The sequence below is a fragment of the Acinonyx jubatus genome, chromosome X (assembly GCF_027475565.1).
Source record: "Acinonyx jubatus isolate Ajub_Pintada_27869175 chromosome X, VMU_Ajub_asm_v1.0, whole genome shotgun sequence".
Lineage (NCBI taxonomy): Eukaryota > Metazoa > Chordata > Mammalia > Carnivora > Felidae > Acinonyx > Acinonyx jubatus.
This window is the reverse complement of record NC_069389.1, coordinates 9,590,146-9,604,395: the sequence shown is the minus strand read 5'-3', so window position 1 is coordinate 9,604,395 and position 14,250 is coordinate 9,590,146. Positions and strand designations below refer to the sequence as shown.

The window sequence follows — 14,250 nt, the reverse complement described above, 5'->3', positions numbered from 1 at the left end:
AACTCTGGGAGCCCAGGGCACTGGCCTTGTCAGGAATTCCGGGGGGACTGAGTTACTGGAGCTATGGCACAGCCCCTCTCCCTGGAACGTTCCTCTCCCAGGCTTCCCATCGCCACCCACGGCCAGGCCACAGCCATCCCGCTGAAGAGGGCTCCTCAGCCATCAGGCCTCCCCGCGTCACCGGGCCAGAAGGCATTCTGGGGAATAAGAGGATAATGGGGACAAGCCTGCCCTGTGTGCATTTCTGTGCGCCCATTGTTGTGAGACGCACTGGGGAGCTTGGGGGTGCGCACTGCTTTCCCTGCATGTCAGGAAGTCTGTAATCACGGGAAACTGGGGGTTTTTATTTCCAAGGATGTGAGCCATCGAGAGCGGTGTTTTGGGGAGGGTTTTCTTGGTTTTTGGTTTTGGGGTGCGTGTGTGTGTGTGTGTGTGTGTGTGTGTGTGTGTGTGTTTTCTTCCCTACCCCGTTCACAGAGGAAGAGAAAAGTGCAGGCTTCTTAACTTGAAACCAGGAGGTGGCTGGGAACTGTTTTTCAGTACTGAAACTACAGGTCCTGAGTGTGATATGTGTGTTTCTCCATTGGCCACACACCATGCTTCATCAAGGTCTCTGGCGAACGTCCTTCCACGTTGACTCTATTGGTTTCATATTAACAGAGCTTACCTTAGGTCAGGAAAGAAGGGAAGAGCCATGTGACAAATTAAATGTTTGTCACGTTCCCGTAGCTCTGCGGGCAGCGGTAAAGGCAAAGAAGCCATTTGGTGAAGCAAAGGATTTGACTTTACAACCAAAATAATCACGTCAATTAATCCATGGACAACTCCTAAACATTTACTTCTGTCCAGGTTCAAATTCCATTACTGTTTGTTGGGAGCGAGTACTTTCACATACAGTACGTTACGGGGCATTACAGCACCGTTTTCTGAACTACTCTGTCCTTCACCATCCCCAGAGTAAGCCCTTTGTGCTCATAAAGCCAAGATTCACTGGGGCGCCTGGGTGGCTCAGTTGGTTGAGCGTCTGACTTCGGCTCAGGTCGTGATCTAACAGTTCGTGAGTTCGAGCCCTGCGTTGGGCTCTGTGCTGACGGCTCGCAGCCTGGAGCCTGTTTCAGATTCTGTGTCTCCCTCTCTCTCTGCCCCTCCCCCACTCACTCACACGCACTCTCTCTCTCTCCCTCCTTCAAAAATAAACAGGCATTAAAAAAATAATAATTTTGGCATCTGCCCAAAGTGGTAGGTGCTAGGATGCTAAAATGTTGCTAGAATGATCTGCAGTGTACTGGTAAAAGCACTGAGACACAGAGAGTCAAGTTACTTGTACAGCGAGTAAGCGAGAGCCAGGATTCCAAGATGGCCCCCTGTGGCTCCCGGAGCCATGCTTTTCCTGCCCACAGTGGGGCGGCCAAAGTCCCAAGATGGCACCTGTGATCTCAGCCCCGTGGTGTCGTACCATGATGAGGTCATGTTATGTGAAAGGGTGATGGAGGTCACTCTCTTGATGACGTTACGTCATATGGCAAGGTGAAAGGGATTTTGCATGTGTAATTCATGTCCCAAATGAGTTCACTTTAAGTAATCAAAAGGGAAATTATCCTAGGGGGCGGCCTGACGTCATCAGGCATCCTTCAAAAGAGGTGCTAGGCCTTCTCTGAATCCTGGAGACTGGATCCTGATAACCTCGCGGAAGCAGGCAGCCACGGGTTCTACAGCTTGAGGTAAAAGACGTGCTGCTTTAAGTCACTAAATTTGTGGTGATTTGTTACGCGACAATAGAAAATTAGGCCGAGCGTACAAACGCCTCGATAACACAAATAAGCCTCTCAATAAACGTTCGAGCGCACAAATATATAAAAATGACACATATTTATAAATGACATTTAAGAACTACTACGCCAAGAGAGGACCCCCGAGTAAAACACTCTAGATACACATATACACCCCAGCTGGAAAAAATGATGGATAGCTATTGTTTTCTTTTGAGGTTTATTTATCTTGAGGGAGAGAGAGAAAGAGAGAAGATGAGCAGGAGAGGGGCAGAGAGAGAGAATCCCAAGCAGGCTCCGCACCGTCAGTGCATAGCCCGACGTGGGGCTTGAACTCTTGAGCCGTGAGATCATGACCTGAGCTGAAATCAAGAGTCGGATGGATGCTCCGCCCACTGAGCCCCCCTCCAGGCACCCCAGGATAGCCACTGTTCTTAGTCATGCCCCTCCTCCACCACTGCTGTAGAGGTTCTAACAAGTATTGAAACTCTGAGCATAGCTATCCCCTTTCAAATGGACTAAAATATGTCCAAAATAAAAGGAATACACAAGCTTTTTAAGAACCTGACTGTAGCACTTCTAGGGGGGGCCATGTATGAAAGGACACATACTCAGCCTTTTCATGGGACCCCCCCCCCCCCGCACCACCCCCACCAAAGTAGGTCTGCTTTGAGACCCTAGACATCCAAAGGTCGCCCTCATCACTGCCTCCTCCGACCAGACTCAAAGCTGGGTGTTTCTCACCCAACAGCCGGTCAGCAAGAGTTAGAGATCGCCGAGGGCTATATGGCTCGGCTTTTAGGAAGGGAAGCATGTGGTCCAGAATGGGCACACGTTGGCAATATTATTTTCTCAAATGCCTTCCATCTTTGGGCTTTGTTCTTCAAACTTGCCCATCATGCAAAGTTCCGGTCTTTAAGTTTTGTTTTTTAATCACCAGATTTTTATCTTCCCTGCTTATGCAAGATGCCTCATCAGAAATTAACTCACACTAGACATTTCACTTACACCCCCAGCCGGTTCGTTCATTGTGGCGAATTTTCTGTGCCTACACATTTTATGCTATGCCTCAGTTCTGCCTTACCTTTACCGGGGAGCAGCACACTTTTTCTGAAATGGGCCACCCGGTAAATATTTTTCTGTCTTGCAGGCCAGACAGTCTCGGTCACAGCTACCCAGGCTGCCACTGAACGTGGAAGCAGCCACGGACAAGCCACAAATGAATGAGTGTGGCCATCAAACCTTATTTACAGACACCGAAATTTGGGTTTTCTATAATTTGTGCATGCCAAGACACAGTATTTCTTCTTTTGACCTACTTTCCAGCCATTTACAAATGTAATGGCTAGCTCTCGGACTGTAGAAACACAGGCAGCTGGCCATACGTGGCCCTCGGGCCAGAGTTTGCGGGCTCCCCGTTTGTAGAGAGATATTATCAGGGTTAGTGTATTAATCATTATAAAGATTTTTTCTCTTTTTGGAATGAAAATATGGATGAAAAATAGCAATATATAAATAAATATATATATACATATATATGTATATACACACACACACACACACACACACATATATATATATATATACATATATAGAGACATATATTAAATTGGGACACATGTCCTTACAGGGGTCAGGTTCACAAATCATGCCAGATCGTCACAGAGGACACCGATTTTACTTCTGCTAACAGAACCGGTCCTGGGGGTGCCTGGGTGGCTTAGTTGGTCGGGCATCTGACTCTCTGTTTCGGCTCAGGTCATGGTCTCGCGGTTCATAGGTTTGAGCCCTGCATCGGGCTCCGTGCTGACAGTGCAGGGCCTGCTTGGGATTCTCTCTCTCTGTCTCTCTGCCCCTCCCACGCTCTCTCAAAAATGGATAAACTTAAAAAAATTTAAAAACTTTTTTAAAAGATTTAAAAAAAAGAGGGAGGGGGATCTGGTCCTGTACATGCATTTCACTCTACACAATAAACTCACAAACCTGGGATGGACCGTGTGGTTCCTACGATTGAAGGCCCAAACACTAGGTTAATATTACCAGAGTCCTTTACACTATTTAACATACACATATCAGTATTATGAAAAAAACACCCTGTGATGGCAGAATCCTTAGATATGATTGGTGGCCGTCAGCCAAGATAATCAAACCAGAAGGGACTCAGCCATATCCAGGTTCTGGGGAATTAAGATAATCATGGGCAAACTCAAATGTCCATTTCGTTGTTCATCACTCTGAACACAAAATACACAGTTTTAGTCTCAGACACATCATGCTGGGCATTATGTTATACAATAAACAAGTATAGGGGGTACCTGGGTGGCTCAGTCAGTTGAGCCACTGACTTTAGCTCAGGTCACGATCTCACAGTTGGTGGGTTCGAGTCCCATGTCAGGCTTTGCATTGACATTACAGAGCCCACTTCAGATTCTCCATCTCCCTCTCTCTCTCTGCCCCTCCCCAGCTCATGTGCACACACTCACTCTCTCTCTCTCTAAAATAAACATTAAAAAAAATTTAAAAAGTAAAAAAAAAAAAATAACACCCAAGTATAACTATAAAATACAAAAGACTGGATTACAGTGTTTGCATATCCTTAGGAAAGGAATCTCATGAACTAAGCGGAAACATGGCAAATGACAGTGCCTTACTCAGAGTCCCCATTCGTAGGACCCGAACGACCATATCCATAATTTTGCCTTTTACAAGCCTCAAAAGGGGAAGGAAAGGAAGGCAGGAAGGAGGGAAGGAGGGAGGGAGAAAAAGTAGGAATTATTTTTCTAGAACCAGATAGAAAATGGTTTTTCATGGTTTTGTGCTGTCCTGTCGGGCTATTCAGGGTTTTGCCTGACCGCACCATTTTTATGCGATTGTGTCCACTAAAGCGTAAGGTGTTGATGGATAATGAAAAATCAGGGGTATCCACTTGGGTGGTCTGGCGAGACTTCGGTCTGAAGTAAATTTAAACTCTCTGGAGATATCTACCATGAGGAATGTGCTTTTTAAAGCTCATTGTTTGTTTTAATCCAATGGAAAAAAAAAAGAGAGAGAGAGATAAAAATGGAGGAGTAAGATCTATAAAGACAGAATGCAAATATTAAGACTGGCAAATGGAAAAAAATAGTCAGGGAATGGGCTGAAGGCCAAGTTCAACTTTCAGACTGTCCTGGCAAAATTTTCACTGACGTGAAAGATTAAGGTCCACCTGAGCATAGCACCTTTGTTTAGCTCGGTAAGTCTTCATGAAAAATCTGTTAGTATTTGTCCTTGTTACGTTTTCAGCTATTTAATTTTCCACGATCTTAAAGTGATACATCGCTATACACACACATACACACATTTGGAAAATATCGACAAGTAGGCAGGAGAATATATACACCACGAATAACCAAACCTACCACTCAAAGATAACTCATACCTTCTCTTCTTAAGGAGAGGTTGCGGTAGGAGGTATTATTTTCATTATTACAATAAAAACCCCAACCTTTTTGAACCGAACGAGTCAAATAGTGTTGATAACCCAACATCTAACTGTAGGGCGATGGAAACTCTCATCTAGAAAGGCCGTGACATGACAGAGACCACCCAGACTCTCACATATCCAATCAGGCTAAGAGATCAGTCTAACTCGGTAGGCTAGCCCAGAAAGGGCAAAGTATTTCAGGCAATAACGCTTGGTAAGAACCAAAATCTGGCCTCAGCCCTGGAAGAGCTGTGATTTACAAAATACCAGCTTCCTTACAAAATGAGACCTTGATGCTGAAAAGAATTAGTGTTCCTTAAGTTTCGTAGCTCTCTAATTACAGAGGATTTTTAGACTCACCCCCCAGAGGTTTTAATATTGTTACCTTAATTTATAGCTGTTCTTTAATTTTAATAGTCAAATGAAAGTTTTAATTATAATCAAGCAGGTCTTCCTATGGAAAGACAGCACCGTTGGCTCGCCTTCTAGAGAACATGTGTGTTTCGTTATTTTCTGGGGCCCAGGGGAACCACAGCATTTACCCACCCTGATTGAGTGTACATTTGCACAAGACCTCGCTAGACAGAACTGGAAGAGGGATGATGGCTGTGGCATTAAACAGAATCAACGAGCCCACGGGAAACCTCATAGTCTTGATTTTAGCTGCTTTATTCACTAAATGGCCTGCCGTGAACTATTACAAATAGAAGGGAGGTCTTTACTATGTTAACGGTGGAGGGGCACGTGGCTGGCTCAGTCGGAAGGGCATGACTTGATCTCGGGGTGGTGGGTTCGAGCCCCTCATTGGGTGTAGAGATTACTTAAATAAATAAACTCAAAAAGAGAAGAGATACACCCTGGGCATCTCGGTATAGAAGGAAAAAAACAAACAAAAAAGCCCTGTTGGTCTGTAAAAGAATAAGGTATGAGAAATATTGAATTATGAAAATAAATCTATGTTGAATACTCAGTACCCAACTAGAAGATGCTCTTTTGGGGTTTTGTCTCCTCTCTTTAAAGAGACGTTACGTTGGAATAATTTTCCATTTATGGAAAAGTTGCAAAAAAGAGGGCAAAGTTCCCGTTTATCCCGCACCCGACTTTTCCCATTGTTAACCTCTTACAACAGCACGGTACACTCATCACAACTGAGAAACCAACAACAGTACGTTGCTGTGAACTGAATGCAAGGCTTCATTCACACTTCACATGTTTTTCTATTAAACCTCCTCTTTCGGTCCTAGGGGCGGTTTCCACCCAGGACACCACCCTGCATTTAATGGCCACGTCTCCTTAGTCTCCTCTGGGCTGTGATGGTTTCTGTACCTTTCCCTGTTTTGCATGACCTTGACCATTTTCAATAGTGCCAGTCCTGGATTTTGTACAGTGGCCCTCAACGTGGATTGGCCTGATGCTTTTCTCATCAGACTGGGGCCATGCGTTTTGGGGAAGACGCCAAGCTCCCCTCCTATGGGGACAACCTAAGGGAAGGTACCTGAAATCCACTGGACATTGCAGGTGGTGTTACCCTTCATCGCTTACTGAAGGTGCTGTCTGCCAAGTTTCTTTGCTACAAAGTCACCAATTCCCCCTTTCCTTGTTCATACACTGGTCTTTGCGAGTGAGTCACAAACTCTTACCCGGTGGGGCAGGGGGAGGAAATAGCCTCTTCCGGGAGGGTGGGAGGGGAGGATCTATATACGGAATTTGGAATTATTCTGTAAGGAAGAACCATATTTCTGCCTTTGCCCCCATGATGTGATCTTTTAATGCCCAAAGCATGATGACCAGGCAAATTTTCATTCAGAGAACGCTTCTCTTGAAGGTCAGTAGTTCATTAGAGAGCCATGCTCATGAAAGTCATTTCTTGCCAGATACTGAACTCTATGTTCTTTTAGGAAAATCTCACCTAGCCACCTACGTGCAATCAGACATTTCACTGTCCAATCACCGGCGGACCTGAGGTAGGCTAAGCAATGAAAGAGTCTCTCACAAAGAAGTAAAGAGGCTGGAAAGGAGAAGAGAGGGGTGAGGCCAGATGAGGCGTCTACCTGCTGTTATAATCGGTAATTACCTGCCAAGAGACATTATGTGCACTCAACAGGAGAGGCGGCGCCCCCAGGGCAGAAGCTGTACAGGTCAACTCACCTAGAGGCAGGTTTTTCCCTGGTTGTTAGTCCGCTAATCAAGGGTCATTATGCTTTATGTGTTTGAGTTTTTAGTCTTGGACTTGTAACAAAAAGTTTTATTTGGGCAGCAGTCTACCACGAGGGACAAACTTTTACCTCAAACGATCAGGCGGCTTAAATGGTAATGATTAAGTACATACATCCACAAATGCACAACTTAGCTTTGTTCACTGGGCCCTTTCATTGACGGGGACAACATTTTCCCATCTAGGACATTTAGGTCAATGTCATCGTTCTTTTGTCTAGATCCTTCTCCCCCTCGTTGTGTTGTGGTGTGTGTGTGTGTTCTTTCTGGGGATTTTACAGATGCCTGGTCAGATTTTTCAGCAAGCCTTTGCTACCCTGAGGGTCTCTCTGCAAACACGGTTTCATATTACCCCTTTTACCCTGTGGAAGACATAGGTCCTGTGTATAATTGTGTCTGTCGGACAGACTCCCTTTCCCTGCGGCTGTATTCACATCATACCTCGAACCCTCCCGCCCCTTGCCTTTGAACTTCCTGACTTTGGGCACTGGGAGTAAGAGTCATCCCATGTGTGGGAAGTGGTTCTAGAGTTCTCTTTTAACCCAGTATGTGCCGGGGTTGGAGGAAACCCCGTCACCTGGTGAGGGAAAGTCTGGTGTCTTGGCCGAATCCTACCCAGAGAACCATCTGGCTAAAAACAAATCAGTCTCTGGCAGGATGCCTGGTTGTTTCCCTTTAAAGCATCCCTCTGTGGCCCATGTTACGGGATCAAAGGAGTCACTACACTTAATGCGTATGGTCAGCAACGTGATGATTGTGCATAGTACGTTTTGGATCCAGTTGCCAAGAGGCAGGTAGTACAGGCCACGTGTTGAGCCACACCGTTCAGTAAACATCAGCAAAATCCAGACTGTGGGAAAGTTTACAGGTCAAATACCCCAAGTATGTCAACAGAAAAACCTTAAGGAAGGGCTAAAGTGGTGAGCCGTAGATGAGAAGACAAAAGTTTCAAAGAATGAGTAAGACTCGACTTGTTTTTAGTAAGAACATAGCACCTAGGGATGCACACCTAGATGAGAAAACCATAAGGAAGCAAAAGGAAATTATCAGTATAAAAGTAGGGAAGTGATTAATGTGGGGGCGTCGGGACTAGAATGGGGCCCATGTGGGGCTCCTGGGGCAGGAGGCAAAGTTCTATTACTTGCCCTGGGTGATGGTTACGAGAATTGGATGCTTGCCTTACGATAACGCATTAAGCGATGCATTATTTTTGGCAGTTTACTTTTTTGTTTTACAGTGAAAATGTTACCATGTTTTTAATGAGTTAGCCAATAATTAAAACCTTTAAGACTGCATATTTAAATCTCTCTATTTCTGCCTCCTCTCAGGAAATCAGATTTGGCAACTCTGGGTCCATGTTTCCTTATGGTAAACGGCTGGAGGCAAGAAAGAGCTGCCTCCCCTCTTGAGAGAGCTTGGCCTCTCCGGTCGTTTACATGACCTGCCGGGCACCTGTAGACACATGAGCTTGTGACCCCAGAGGTGGAGAACACTTGCTCTCCCCTCCACCTTTCATTGGCAGTGTTCCTAGATGTAGTACGTAAACTCTACAGAAAACAACTCAACTTACGTTTCTCGAGCACATACTCCACAGAGCTCCATGCTAGGATCTGTTCTGTTCTTCCCAGTCCAGATAAGGGCCTCCAATCTGGTGAGGAAAACAGAGGTTTAGTTAATTCAGCACGGGCTCTAGGCCTTCACAGAAAGTACCAGCAGAATGTCGTAGTGGGGGGGGGGGGGGTGGGCAGAATTCATCTGCACGAGGATCTAGGGAGGCCTCTCGGAGACCGTGAAATGACTTGGGCCTTGGAAGATGACTGGGATGAAGAGAGAGCTTGACAGAAAGAAGCAAAATCCTGAACCTAGGGACAGAGCCCGAGGTTTGTAGAGGAGGACATTTGGATTAGAACCCCTGCGCTGGTAAGTAATGGATGGGAGCTCGGAGGAACAAGGTGCAATTGACTTGTCCTGTGACTTGAACCACAATAATGCCGTTGACCAACTTAGGAGGACAAGTTTCACAGACAGGATGACTTTAAACAATGGTCATGTAGAGATGTCTAGCCAGATGGAGTCCAAGGGAGACACAGAGTCACTGGGTTAGAGAAAATAACTAGAGTCTTGGGGAAATTAACAGCATAAGTTTATTTATTTATTTTGATGGGGGGAAGAGAGAGAGAGAGAGAGAGAAAGAATCCGAAGCAGACTCTGTGCCATCAGCACAGAGCCGGGCACGGGGCTCGAACTCACAAAACCGTGAAATCATGACCTGAGCCAAAAATCAAGAGTCAGGCACTTAACTAAGTCACCCAGGTGTCCCAGAAACACTTTTAAAAGGTCAACAGGTACCTTCCCACTTCCCCCAAAACACAGAAGAAAATGTTTATTATTTCTGATTACATATTGGAGCCTCTGACTCTTTTGAGGATATGCCCCTACTGAAACCACAGACTTTTCCCTGGTTTTCATAACAAATACGTGGTCCGGGTGTCCTTAAAATGACTTCGGGGGTGAGTCACTGTTCAGGGACACAGCTGCTTCAGCACTGACCTCAAGACGCAAGATAGGAGAGGGCACAAGTTATAAGCAAACAGCAGCATTGGGGCGAAGACATTCTTTCCAGGTAGACAATGGAGGCAGGCCAGACATTCTTGAAGCTCTCCTGCCTTTTGTTCCTGCCCCCACCCCCACCGGTATTGGGAAGGTGTTTGACCAGTAGAACAGGTGATGTTTGTTTAAGGTTTGTTGAAACAGGGGCACCTGACCGAAGTCAAACGTGCAACTCTGAAGTTCTTCGAGAAAGAGCAGAAGCTCTCTTCCGTGGAGGCCCGTGCCCTACTCTTCCAGCTGTGTTTGCTGTTCCTCTATAACGCAAACATCCCTTGTCCGTCGGGAACCTGCAAAGGATCCGCCCCTACCGGCCCTCAAGCCTTTGCTGTCCGCGCAGAACTAATAACGAGCACTTTCTCTGCCAGATCATGAATAATATGTTTAGTAGATCAAGTGAACATTAAAGATCTGATTTGAACGGAAGGTAAAGGACTTATCCATACGGGTCTGTACTCTTCTTTAAGATCACAGCCACGCCAGGTGAGAAGGTTGGTGGCAGACAGGCCCTAAGCTGACTCTTAAAGACGAAATGACACCACAGGCCTGCCTGTATGAGCCATACCTTGAAAGGGCATGTGGACATACTCCTCAGAACACGGCACCTCTGTAATGTTGAGTCTAGTCGGGCAGAACAAGCCCGCAGGCCCACGTGTAGAAGCTGCTTTTATTTTCAACGTTGTTAGCATGGAAATTTTGAAATTGCATTCATTGGTTTATTCTAGAAGGTGGAACCCAAACGTGAGAAGTCACATTAGAAGGAAAGATAGAGTTGGAAATTCACCTCCTTTGCTGACATCAGAGAAATAATCGATACAGGCAAGAATCATCAATAAATGCCAAAGCTATTTGGTGACAGCTTGATGAGCAGAAGACTTGAGACTTTAAGGAATGTTTTTTAATGTTTATTATTGAGAGACAGAGCGTGAGCAGGGGAGGGGCAGAGAGAGAGGGGAGACACAGAACCTGAGGCAGTTTCCAGGCTCTGAGCTGTCAGCGGAGCTCGAACTCACAAGCTGTGAGATCATAACCCGAGCCGAAGTCAGAGGCTTAACCGACTGAGCCACCCAGGCGCCCCTTGAGTCTTAAAGTGTATCCCTGTAGGGGCGCCTGAGTGACTCAATCCGTTAAGCGTCCGACTTCTGCTTGGGTCACGATCTGTCGGTTCGTGAGTTCGAGCCCCACGTCGGACTCTGTGCTGACAGCTCAGAGCCTGGAGCCTGCTTCAGATCCTGTGTTTCCTCTCTCTCTCTCTCTCTCTCTCTGCCCCTCCCCTGCTCATGCTGTCTCTCTCTCTCTCAAAAACAAATAAATATTTTTTAAAAACCCAAAACAAACAGGGTCTCCCCACAGGTTATTGATTAGTAACAAAGGGAAAAGGAAAAAGGTCGGTTTTACAGACCAGAAACCTGGTGCCAGCCATGTCGACAAGCAATCACAGTTACTGTCATTAAGTGGGACAAGTTGACATCATGTGCCTCCTATGAGGGGCATCGAGAAGGACACAACATCCTTCGAAGACATTCCTACCCACAAGTATCTGATTCTAACCATGAGAAGACTTCAGGCAAACCCTAAGTGAGAGAAATTCTACAAACCAGCTGGTCTGTATCTTTCGGAAATGCGAATGCCTCGAAAGACAAAGAACAGAAGGGTTGTTTCAGATTAAAGAGACAGGACAGCTAAATGCTGTGTGTGAGCCCGGACCGGATCCCCAGTGAGGAGGGAAAAAGCTGCCATTAAAGACATTCATGTTCTATTTCACTGATGTGAAATTTCCTGACTTTGATCACCGTCCTACGGTTATGTAAGAGAACGTCCTGATTAGAAAAGCGACCACCTACTGAGCACCTAGAATGTTCCAGGAGCACAGACTTCTCTCAGCCCTCGCCGTGAGCCCGTGTGTGGGGACCATCCCCTCCCCTACTTTGCGGAGGAGAAAAGCACAGCTCAGAGAAGTAGTGAGGCGTCGGCAAGGTTGCACAGCTAACAGGGAGCCGACCAGGGACAAGTGCCAAGTTCAGCGGCAACCGCATGGCATAGCGTGTCGTTGTGTTAGCCCGTGGGAGCCTGGATGGACGAATGGGAAACAGGCTCTCGGAGTGGATTCAGGATTCCCGACCGGGGTATGCAGCAAGGCACGGGGCGGAGAAGGTTTCGAACCAATGTGAAGGGACTGATTAGGAGGGGAAGCCGGCCTGAGAAAAGAAACCAAGCTGCGGGGAGGCAGGAGGTTGGGGAATGGGTGTCTTGATAAGCGTGACTCTGACTCGCGCTCAAAAAGAAAACATTTGACATCACAGGCCGGTAAACACACACCGTCTCCCACACAAGGAACTGACACAGAAGTTTGATTAAACAACACCGACCCTTACCACGCAGGAGAGTCTGGTCGTTCCTGTTCTGTTTCTCGTTAGTCATTGGTGTTAGCTTGTTCGCTGTTTTTGCATTTTTGTTTTGAATGCTGGCGAGCATCAGCTACGTTGACTTCCTGGGACCGCAAGGGGACGCGGCCTGTGGTTTGAAAGCCTCGTTCTGAGGTGTGGCCCAAGGGTGGCAGTGCCCGGCCGGGGGGGGAGTCGGCTGTCCTGTGTGGCACCACCCCCTCCAGCCTGCCTTGCTCAGCTCAGCCTCGGCCCCCTGCGCGGGGTTTGTTTACCTCGTCCCGAGACCTCACGCCCTCACTGCCCTCGAAGCTTAATGAGGCCCTGATTGGAAACCCCTGCGGCAGGGGGCTAAGTCACACCTGGGGTCGGTCAAGCCCAGGGTCTAAGAAATTCTGGATGTTCGTAGCCGCAGCCGTCAGTATGCATAGGCGTCAGCTCGCAGGGCTGAGGGAGGAGGGAGAAAATAAAAGCTACCTGTTTCAAAGGAATACGGCCAAGAGGGTGGCGTAGCCCAGAAGGCAGGTAGATGGGTCTTAATGTCTGAGTTAGAGTTGATTGGCCTCACCTCTTTTTAATCTGAAGAACGCATTCCTTGAAACTTGGGCTAAGGACCTAAATCAATTTGCTTCGGGGTACCCGTCTCTCCTGTTTGGAACCTTCATGACCTGTTTCAGGAAAGCAGCCCCGATTGGACGAAGGTTCCCAGCATTTAGTTGCGAGTGTGTCTGTTCTCGGTGCGTGTGTGCAGTCGTGCCTCTCTGTTACAACACAGAGCTTTTAAAGCAAAAGTCAGTGCGATCTTGGAGGAATACCTTAGGCATCTATGAATGGCTTCGAGAATTTCTGTTTGCATTCATGAATTCACAGGGCTGTCATCATCTCAGCTCAACGTTGGCAACTGTCTTACTTATTTTTATTTTTTGTGTATTTGTGTTTTCAATGTTTATTTGTGTGAAAGGGAGAGCATGAGCGGGGGAGGGGCAGAGAGAGAGGGAGACGCAGGATCCGAAGCAGGCTCCAGGCTCCGAGCTGGCAGCCCAGAGCCCCTTCCATGGCCCGAACTCACGAACTGCGAGATCGTGACCTGAGCCGAAGTTGGACGCTCGAATGACTGAGCCACCCAGGCGCCCCAATTTTTTTTTTAAGTGTTTGTTTTATTTTCTTGGAGAGAACAAGAGGGGAAGGGGCAGAGGGAGAGAGAGAGAACCTCAAGCAGGCTCCATGTTCAGCGTGGAGCCCGACGAGGGGCTCGATACCCGAGGGGCTCGATCCCACGACCCTGAGCCACAATCAAGAGTCAGACGCTCAACCAACTGAGCCAGCCGGGCGCCCCAATAATCGGTTCTGAAATGACAAGCTGAGGGTTATCCGTTATAGTTCTTTCTTTAAATCATCCATTTTCTATTCTTTTAGCTTTATTATTTCCTTTTTAATTTTCAGGACTGGCCTCGCCAACTGCTTATAATAGCATATATACTTATTTTCCCCAATGTTATTTTTCACTCACCTTGAGGACATTTCAAATTACCGTACCCACACAATTGCTTTCTTCTGTGACCACCCATGTTACTGATCTCTGTGATCACAGCAAGCACATAAGCGATTCCAAACCTTTGATGTTCCTTCTGTTCTGTGCCTCTTTGTCTCCACTCACCCACAGCTCCGGTTTTCCATATTGATCCTTAGAACGTGGAGTAACTTTCTGATTAAAATGCAAAACCCGCGACTATCCTCTCTCCTTCCACAAACCCACTCATTCTGCAAAAGGTCCCTGCCCACGGTGCTGCTCGCCAGCGTACCGCGCCAACCA

General features: G+C 46.9%; 1 long non-coding RNA gene across 1 annotated transcript in view; it reads right to left on the bottom strand.

The window, feature by feature from the left end:
- The window catches only part of LOC113597709 (uncharacterized), a 212,918-nt gene extending 200,304 nt beyond the window's left edge, over positions 1-12,614 (bottom strand). The window contains exons 1-2 of the long non-coding RNA XR_008290008.1: positions 12,429-12,614; positions 9,017-9,094 (exon numbers count right to left, since the gene is read on the bottom strand). This is a non-coding gene — a long non-coding RNA (uncharacterized LOC113597709). The remainder of the gene's footprint in view (positions 1-9,016; positions 9,095-12,428) is intronic.
- Between the last annotated feature and the right edge of the window lie 1,636 nt (positions 12,615-14,250).